Source organism: Gracilinanus agilis, chromosome 3 (genome assembly GCF_016433145.1).
Source record: "Gracilinanus agilis isolate LMUSP501 chromosome 3, AgileGrace, whole genome shotgun sequence".
NCBI lineage: Eukaryota > Metazoa > Chordata > Mammalia > Didelphimorphia > Didelphidae > Gracilinanus > Gracilinanus agilis.
The window spans coordinates 129345162-129354484 of record NC_058132.1 but is presented as its reverse complement, the minus strand read 5'-3'; the positions used below and the strand labels follow the sequence as shown (position 1 = coordinate 129354484).

Below are 9323 nucleotides of genomic sequence, written 5' to 3'. Positions count from 1 at the left end.
TTCAATCATTTTTATTTCCCTACATTTTTCATATCTGAGATTCTGTCCTCAATCAGAAAACCTGTTGTGTGTCCATGTTTGACTTGGGTTAATTATTTCATGGCCTAAATTTGGATATCTCCAAGGTAAGCAAAGGGAAAGGAAAGAGGGAGATACATCCCAATCTAGGTGAGAGAAAATTCTAATTTGTTATAATAAAGTTTTACTGTAGTAATTTAATTCAGCATGCATTAATTAAGTGCCTACAATATGCCAGGCTTTGTGGAAACAAATATAAGTAGTTCTTTATTGAACATAAATATCCTCATTCTGAGGTCTACTTACATCCTGTAATTTGCAAGAGGCAAGGAAATAAGAACTTTGAAAAATCTGATTAATGCCAAATAAGGAATGAATAAAACAGAGGCTATTATAGATAGGGTTCTCCTTGTTTCTCTTCACAGGTTATTATTCAGATATATCTGGGGAGGTGTCAGATTCTCAACAAAATCTTGCCAGTGGACTCCTGATTGAGCACTCTCATAACCATTTCAGGCTTTCAGTAAGCTCCTGTGACTATTATTAGTGTAGAAATGGTTACTAACATTATGATCTCTGAAGTAGAAGGGATTGGTCAGAAGATTAATAAAAAATGTTAAGGATGCCAGGAACTTTGATATAAACCCCCAAATCAAAAATTTCTTCCCGCTTAGAGCTTGTAGTCTTCTGTCCTCAAACTGACAGTTAAACAGAAAAGAATAGATAAAAAAATGTCCTGGGTAAGGGAAGAGGATTTATGATTGCAAGAAGGATCAACCGTCCTTCCCCAAAAGGAGGTGGCTCCTAAATTTTTTTTTCTTAACCATCTTCATTTATTCAACTTTAGAAAATGAATGCTCCACAGAGCTGTATACATGTGTATAGGGATGCTCTTAGGTTAACAGTGCAAGACCTTAAGTCAAATATCTCCTTAAGTCAAGTACTCTTGGGCCTGGCCACAAATGGCATGACTCCAACAGCAGCAAGAACCAGGCAGAACAGAAAAAGTTTACAAGTGAAATATGTGTTTTTTTAAAGTTTAAAAGGAGACAACAAAAAAATCTAAATTCCTAAAAACCAATGAATTATCAAGTACCAATGAACGAGACACACAAGCAGTTCAGGAAACATCCCATTCATTTCCGGAAGAGATGTCTTCAGGAGGTCCCCAGGACAACAGGCAGGAAACCAGGACAATTATAGACCATAAATCTAAGCATCCCAGTCCTCTGTCCCTTTAGCTTTCATACTGCCCTACCCTTTCCCCAAAAGGGGACATGGTCAGGGCTCCAGTTAAGACCCCCAGAATATACCGTATAGTCTTCTTACAGGGAATTGCCTCCTCCTGAAGTATCATTTTAAAAAGAAAAAATTAAAAAGAAAAAAAACCAAGGAGACAGACTAATGAGGGACTTTTCCTTTTCTACTTCAACTGTCCATTAGTTTGCTCTGGAGGCTCAAGGCAACGCTCTGGCTTTGTTTCACTTGACTTCATGGCTAATACAACCAGGAGGAGCCACTTTCATCCAGTTAAGACAAATACTTTATGCCAAAAGGACCATGGGGTGTTGGTTCCACTGCACTCACTTTAAAATACACTGATGGGGAAGATGGAGGCTGGAGGAGAAAGTGGCATCCTCCATTACAAGGCAGCATGACAGATAGCAGAACCCTAACTAGACCTTTAAGGAATTTATTTCATTCTGAAAGAGACACATAATTAAGTTTCACAATTATTGAATCAAGTCATCACTCCAAATTCAGGAATAAGAGGCATTTGGATGTAGATACAATTCCATCTGTAGATATTACCTTTAAATTTGGAGAGGGACAGCACCTGTTGCATTAATATTATGGGTTGGGATTCTGGTGAGATTCCTATAGCCACATACTATTTTTTTATACAACATACATTTGTAGTAAGACTACAACAGCCCCAGCTCAACAAGTCTTGAGTTTCAGAAAGTCCATGGGTCATGAAGTTGGCTGTTACTGCTACAGTCACTACTTGAAGAGGACTCACTGTTTCATGTTTGCTGAATGGAGTCCTCACCATTTAAGCTCTTTCTGCAAACAGGACAGGTGTGATGCAGTTCTAACCATGGCTGGGGGAAGCCCAGTGTTTTCCAACTGCTCAGAGAGCTTGGTGGCTATGGCATCAAGCCCTGCCTGACCCCAGGCATAGTCCCCAGGATTGTAGTGCAGCATCCCACTGCTTGAAAAAGGGGGGAGGGGTTCCCAGAATTGCTGAATTTGCAAAGAATCCTGCAAAGATCTGTTGAATGATCCCTTCAATTGCTGGGGATCTATCAGATCAAGAACTCCCCCCAGGATCAGTATCTCCTGGTCATTGGCAGTCCAGGTGGCCTGCTTGATCCTCAAAGATCTGTATGAGTTTGATGACCCCTTTCATTGTCTCTAATGTCTTGGTCCAGTGGACTGCTACTTAGAAATGGTCTAAAGTCTGGGAAAAACATCATGTGGTCCAAATGGTCCCAGAGCTCTGCAAACTGCATAGAAATGTTGTCATCTTTCCTGCTGCCACCACTATCTAAAAACCTGGAATCATCAGTCACTTCTTCACTAAAGCCTGATTCACATCTGGGGCAATAATAATCCGGCAGCTTGGGGCTGACCTTGCCCTTGCAGCAGTGGCAGAAGAAGTGGTGTGGGAGGGGGAGGGGGAATGTGGCACCTGGGCCACCACCCGTGACCAAGGCTTTCGCCATCTTCTCCATAACTGGTCTTGTTAGCCGCCCTTCTGCCCACTGCCACAGCCCCATCCTCCTCATGGCTCCCAAATTTTGCTCTGAAAAACAAGTTATGGATTATACAAGGCATAGGTGAAGAGGGAAAGCATTTTAGGAAATTAGAGTTCTATTCAAGGGGACAGGGCTGAGATCCATGACTCCAAAGGGCCTTATCTACAAACCAATATTGCAGAGTTGTCTTTTTCATTTGCCATTTGCAATTTACCATTGCAAAAAGGAAGCCAGGCATGAATAGATATGAGGAAAAGAGTTTAGTCATTTGAACTGAATATTTCCTTACTTCTGATTTTTGAGGATCCCAGAATTAATTCTCAATTCTTAAAACACAAGGAAAAATGGGGGCTCCAAATTAAAATTTGGTCCCTAAGCCAGTGGTTGGTGCCAAGCAGTTAAGACCTTGGTTGTTGTTCTAGAAAATTCTGGGTGGTTGTGTGGTACAAGAGTGAAATGATGGGGTTAGAACTAGCATTCTAGAGGAGAAAGAGTGGAGTTTTTAGGATACCAGTGAAATAGTTGGATGCAAAATTGTACCTCAATAACAACCAATTTACTTTGCCTTTCTTCTCTCTGCCCCTACTTCCTATATTCCCTTCATTTCCCTTTATTACTTCCTTTTTATGAGCAAAACATATTGCTTAGATATAAGGAGAACAAATTCTTAGAGACATCACTGGTTACTTTAGTCTTTTCAATGGGCTTTTGATCTAATACCTTGTCCTGTGTGACTCTTGTTTATGACCTTCTGCAGTCTTCTATAAAGGAAACACACAATGCACCAAAGACCTTCCTCTGGGTAATCTATCATTGCATGGGTACTTGAGCAATATTCAGGCTATCCTTTCACCATATATCATTCTTGGTACATGATTAACCTAACTCCTTTTCATACATTTTTACTAATTCTACTTCTTATGAATATCATCATTGGTAATATGTCATAGCCTTTTTAGACCCACTTTGCATCTCCCTATTGTTATATTGATGAATTAGAACTTTGCTTTTTCAGAGATTTCCATGATCTGTAGATAAGCAGAATTATGTGATCCTTTCCATGTTTATTATTAGATTTTATTTCAGAGAGCATTTAGGGATTGTTAAAAGTTCTTTACTAGGTGTTAAGTGACATCCCATCAATTCTTTTCCTCTTGTTCAATCATGGACACAACTTATTGTCCAAATGCTGTGTCCATGTAGAATAAAGACACTGATGTACTAGATTAATAGGCTGTTTTTTCAACTGTGCATCACATTCTGAAAAAGAAGCATTCTTCATCCACTTCGTTTTTTCTATGTGAATTTGTCAGGATATGCTCTTTTATATGGTTGTGGAACTTATATAGTAGGCTCTGTAGTATTCTGTGGCCCCATGCAATCATTATAATGTAACCATCTAACAAAAGTAATTGCTACCTTCTTTAAGGAGTTTCTCTTTCATTTAGATTCTACATTAGACATCCTTTATGACAGTGAAAAGATTATTGATAAGAATACATCTCTCTGTGTTAATACTGTTTCTTGATATGAATTTAGCACTATGAAGAATATCTCTAGGGTTTCCTAAATATTATAATAGGTTTGTATTCTAGTTCAGGATTCTGACCTAGCTCTTAAGTCACCTGGTAGAAAGAAACCAAACCAACCTTGACTACAGGACATTTTAGGAGTAAAGTCTCTTGGTACACTACTGAAATGAAGAGAGCAAAAAGTTCTTCTTGGAAAATATCAATGGCAGGTGAGAGTTTAAAAGGCTTCCATTGAATTACATTCATCTAATCTGCTATTTCAGGAAATATCAGTGAATAACTCAGCTAATTCTACTTTGACATTCCAAAAAAGAATTGCGTAACCTGAAAGGGCAGTTGAGTAAAGGGGAGGGGGAGTTTGACAAGTCTCCAGACCAGAGGTTCTTAACTTGAGGTCCATGGTATATTATGATTGGATCTATGAGCTTAAATTAGTTTCTGATGCTGAAATTCAGCAGTTCTTTCAATTTGTATTAATTTTATTATAAAAAGGGGTTCATTGGCTTCATCAGACTGCCAAAGAATCAATGACACAAAAAGAAAGTATGAACCTCTGCTCTAGATCTGGTAGAGGTGTTGATAAGGGCCAGAGCTATGTTGCCCAGTTGCTGAGAATAGAAAAGACTCCACCTAATATTGGGGATGGAAGAATGGGTAAAGTTCTTTGACCTCAGAGAGCAGCAGAAACTATTGGAAGGAAGCAATCGGGAATGAAGTCTATTGTTTAGCTCTGAATTAGAACTGTACACAGAAAGATCAAGTATCACTAGTTCAAATGAGGGAATTCTGCAGTATATCCTTATCTGTGGTCTTTGAACTTAAAAAAAATATTTTGATAACCATTTGAATATAATTAGTTTCTTTTGTAGTCTAATGTGTTTTATTTTATGTATTTAAGTACATTAATCTGAGAAGGGGTCCACAGACTTCACCAAATGACAAAGGGGTCCCTTACATAAGCAAGGTTAAGAAGTTCTGCTCTAAAGCTACAAGACAGGCCTCTGAAGAGAGAGAGTGACTTGAGGAACCTTACTCCTGTCATAGTGCTGCCTAGGAGCTTCTAGGACCACACTGAGCTTCTTCTATGAGAAGCTGTAGGCTTACTGAGCCTGGTGTAGCGGTGATAGGGAGAAATCATGGGTAACTCCTGCTGACACTTCAGAGGACATCAGAAGGAAAGAACATGATGAGAAGTCACAGTTGCTAGGAGCCTTATCCCAGCATGACTGAAAATAAATGACCAGTTATGCAGCTTCTTGGAGAGGGCTGCAGCATGGATGTTGATAATTCCATTAGTTCTGTTGTGAGCCACATTTGTTTCTTTGACTTGTTTTGTTTTTGTATTCCAACTGCCTTGCATATTAGAGGTGCTTAATAAATATTTGCTGAATAAATCATTTTTTTCCCCTTTCCACTCTAATTCAATCCACTCAGTTGCCAAAGTGGTTTCCCTAAGTATATTTCTGACCACATTACTTCCCATTCAACAAATTCCTTGTTGCCTTGAGGACCAAATATTAAATCCTCTGATGTTTAAAGCACTTTATCAGTTGGCCCCTTCCAATCTTTTCAGTGTTCTTTTACCTTATTACCCTCTACACCTCTCTACTTCAAGCATTTTCTCTGGATGTCCCCATATCAAGAATGTTCTCCCTCTTCCTCATTAGCTTCCTGAAAGTCTAAAGTCCCTTTTTCTACAAGAATCTTTTCCCAGATTTCCTTAATCTTAGTGCCTTCCCTATGAAACTATCTCCAGTTTTCTTGTGTATAGTTTCTTTTTATATAGTTGATTGCATGGTCTCTCCCCATTAGACTGTGAGCTCCTTGAGAACAGAAACTGTTTTGCCTTCCTTTGTATCCCCTGCACATAGTAGACCTTTCATAAATGCATATTGACTAATAAGTGGCCAATCTGTATTGATGGAGGGAATTTGCATTTCTAATGTGAGCAGTATGGTGCATACATCAACAACTTGACTGTCTCTGGTCAAATTCCTTTGATGTAAATTGAAGAGATCTGTTATTATTTACTGCTCTTACAGTTAGTTAGACTCAGCATAGTGAAGCTTGCATTTCAATGGTGGGTAAGATCTTTGTCTCTAAAGTGTTGAGTCTTTCTTTACATCCCAAGTGGGTCAGGTAACTGTAAATTCAGAGATACTCACTAACAGTAGAGAGATGACAGAGTCTGTTAACTTGGGCACTTGGAGTATGAAATTTATTAATCACAATCTAATCATTATATCTAGGACCTGAAAAAGCATTTCAAGATTTCATTTCCTAATTTTCTTTTATACAGCTGTAAATCCCAAAATAAATATAATAATTATAAGGAAGAAGTAACAGCTGGGGTAATTGAATCCTACTTGTCTTCCTCTCCTATACATAGACTCAAATTAAGCTAAGATAAATATTCTGTATTGCAAGCTAGACTTTTACAGATGTGAACAAGGGGGAAGTATTATTATCTCTACTGGCTCTAATTCTTTATTGAAGAGTGTACTATTCTGTAGTTCCTGGGCATTTATAAGAGATATTATCTAAAATCTAGATTTCTACTTCCCCTTCCTACTCTTTATCTTGACTGTAAGTAGATCAAACCGAGAGAGTATGAAAAATGAATGTGACTGCAGGATGACCATTCTTCTGCCTTATTGACCAAATGATTGTGCAGGAAGATGAGTCTCTTCTGAGGTTCAGAATGAAACTTTTTATTCAGATATTTATTGGTTAAGTAAGAACAGATGTTCAGTACCTAGTCAAATCATCACCACCACCACCATCATCATCAATATAGTTTGAGTTCCTGAACATCAATGTCAGGTGGGAGTTTGGGGTTGGAGAATGATTTTCAAATTAGACACTTTTGCTCACTCAGATACCAGCTTTTCAACTATTCAAATCTTTCTTGAATGCTTTATTTTAAATCCATATTGTGACCATTTGCTAATACAAATAACATCCATATAATTTAGAATAAATTTGTTGTGGAGGGAAAAGCAGCTTGTTTTATTCAGTATTAAAGCTTCTGTAATCTTTGAAGAAGGTTGTGTGTGTTCTTTTAAACCCTTTAAACCTTTTAAACCTATTTTAGAATCAATATTGTACATTGGTTCCAAGGCAGAAGAGTGGTAAGGACTAGGCAATGGGGGTTAAGTGACTTGCCCAGGGTCACACAGCTGGGAAGTATCTGAGTCCAGATTTGAACCTAGGACCTGCCATCTCTAGGCCTGGCTCTCTATCCACTGAGCCACCCAGCTACCTCACCCCTTACCCTGATGAAGGTTGTTTAGAAACATTGCACCAAGCGTGAGATGTGTGGGTCTTATAGAACAAACTGGTCAGGATTCTGCCAGTATTTTGTTGTTCATCCTTTCTATTCAAAGAGGACCATTGATATCATGATGTTGTAGTTGGGGTACTATGTGTTTGCCTGTGGCACAAGTCAGGCACAAATAGTCTGTTTGAATATTTGGGATAGAGATGCCTCTAAATTTGCACACCTCACTTTTCCTTTGTGTTACCATGATTATGCTTTGCCCACAGAGTACAGAAACTTCTTTACCTGCTACTCTAATTCTGTAGCAAAGACACCCCCCCAGTGTTTGCAGCTCTTTTATATCCAAAGGGTTATAAAACAGCATACTCTGACCATGCAATACCATTAGTATTGTTATTATCAAAGAAATACCCCACCAAAAAAAGAAGGAAAAGGATTTATGTGGACAAAAATTTTTATATTCTCACCAGAACATTGTACACAGTAAAGGTAATATTGTATGACAATTGCCTGTGAACGACAACCATTCTCAACAATAAAATGATCTAAGATAATTCCAAGGGACTTAGCATGAAAAATGCTATCCATCTTCTGAGAAAGAACTGATGTAGTCAGAATGCAGACTGAAGTATACTTTTTAAAAACTTTATTTCCCTGCATTTTGGTGGGGGGCTGTGTTTTCTTTTACAAATGACTAATATGGAAATACATTTTTCTTGACTGTGCATATATAACATCATTTGAGAGAGAAAGAAAATCTCCAGGAATCAAGAAAATACAGAGAACTGGAAGAGACCATCTAGTAAACATTCTTCATCATTTAGATGAGGAAACCAAGGCCCAGGGAGATTAAGCTACTTTCCAAAGGTTATATAGATAGTAAAAGGCAGAACAAGTTTATAATTATATATCTGTCATTCAGGGCAGCCAGAGAGTATCCTGGAAAGGCTAAAATGTATATGATTTTCCTTCTTTTCAGTGCAAAAAATATAATAACAAAGCAGGTATAATTTCACAACATGCATTTCTAGCAAATCTGAAGAGCACTTAAAATATGGCCTCCTTGATAAATCAGTTAATAGAAGGGAACATCTGCATACCCTATTTAATCCAGGATTCTGAAGTCATAAAGCATCCCAGAAGACATTCTAGGTATTAGGCTGTAAGTATGATTGCAGTTGTTTAATATGCATAATTAATTAAATTCTGATTCCAATTATCATGCAGACAGATCTAAATACTGAAATGTGCTGTCTTAAAAGATGACATCCTAACAGTGCCTGTGCTACAACATCATTCAAAAAAGGAAGGGAGGAAGGAAGCCATTCTTGAGTCTGCTAAAAATAGCACACATGTGTACCTAGGGACCAGAGATAAAAACTGTGAAAAAATTGCCCATCCTTACTATATCCCTCATTTAATTTCTTTCCTTTGTCTGTGTTCTTGGCCTTCTCTAGCACAATCCTACCAAACCTGACTCCCTCAATTCCTCTGTCATCCCATTCTATTGAACTTTATCTTTTAAAGCCTTCAAATGATCATTTAAAAACTTACCACTATATTTTCTTTCTCTTTTCAATGCTCTTTTGAAAATCTGGCTCTCTCTGTGAAAGATACATGCCTCTGCAGGCTAGTTCCCACTTTCCTCATGTCCTATGACATACTGGTTCAGGAAAAAGAGTTGGCAGAGTTCTCATTCCTCACTATCAGATCCTCTCTCTGGTATCAGGA

The 9323-nt window shown here is 38.1% G+C and overlaps 1 pseudogene; it reads right to left on the bottom strand.

Annotated features, from left to right (window-relative positions):
* Positions 1-1976: 1976 nt before the first annotated feature.
* Positions 1977-2810, bottom strand: LOC123241260 (annotated as a pseudogene).
* Between the last annotated feature and the right edge of the window lie 6513 nt (positions 2811-9323).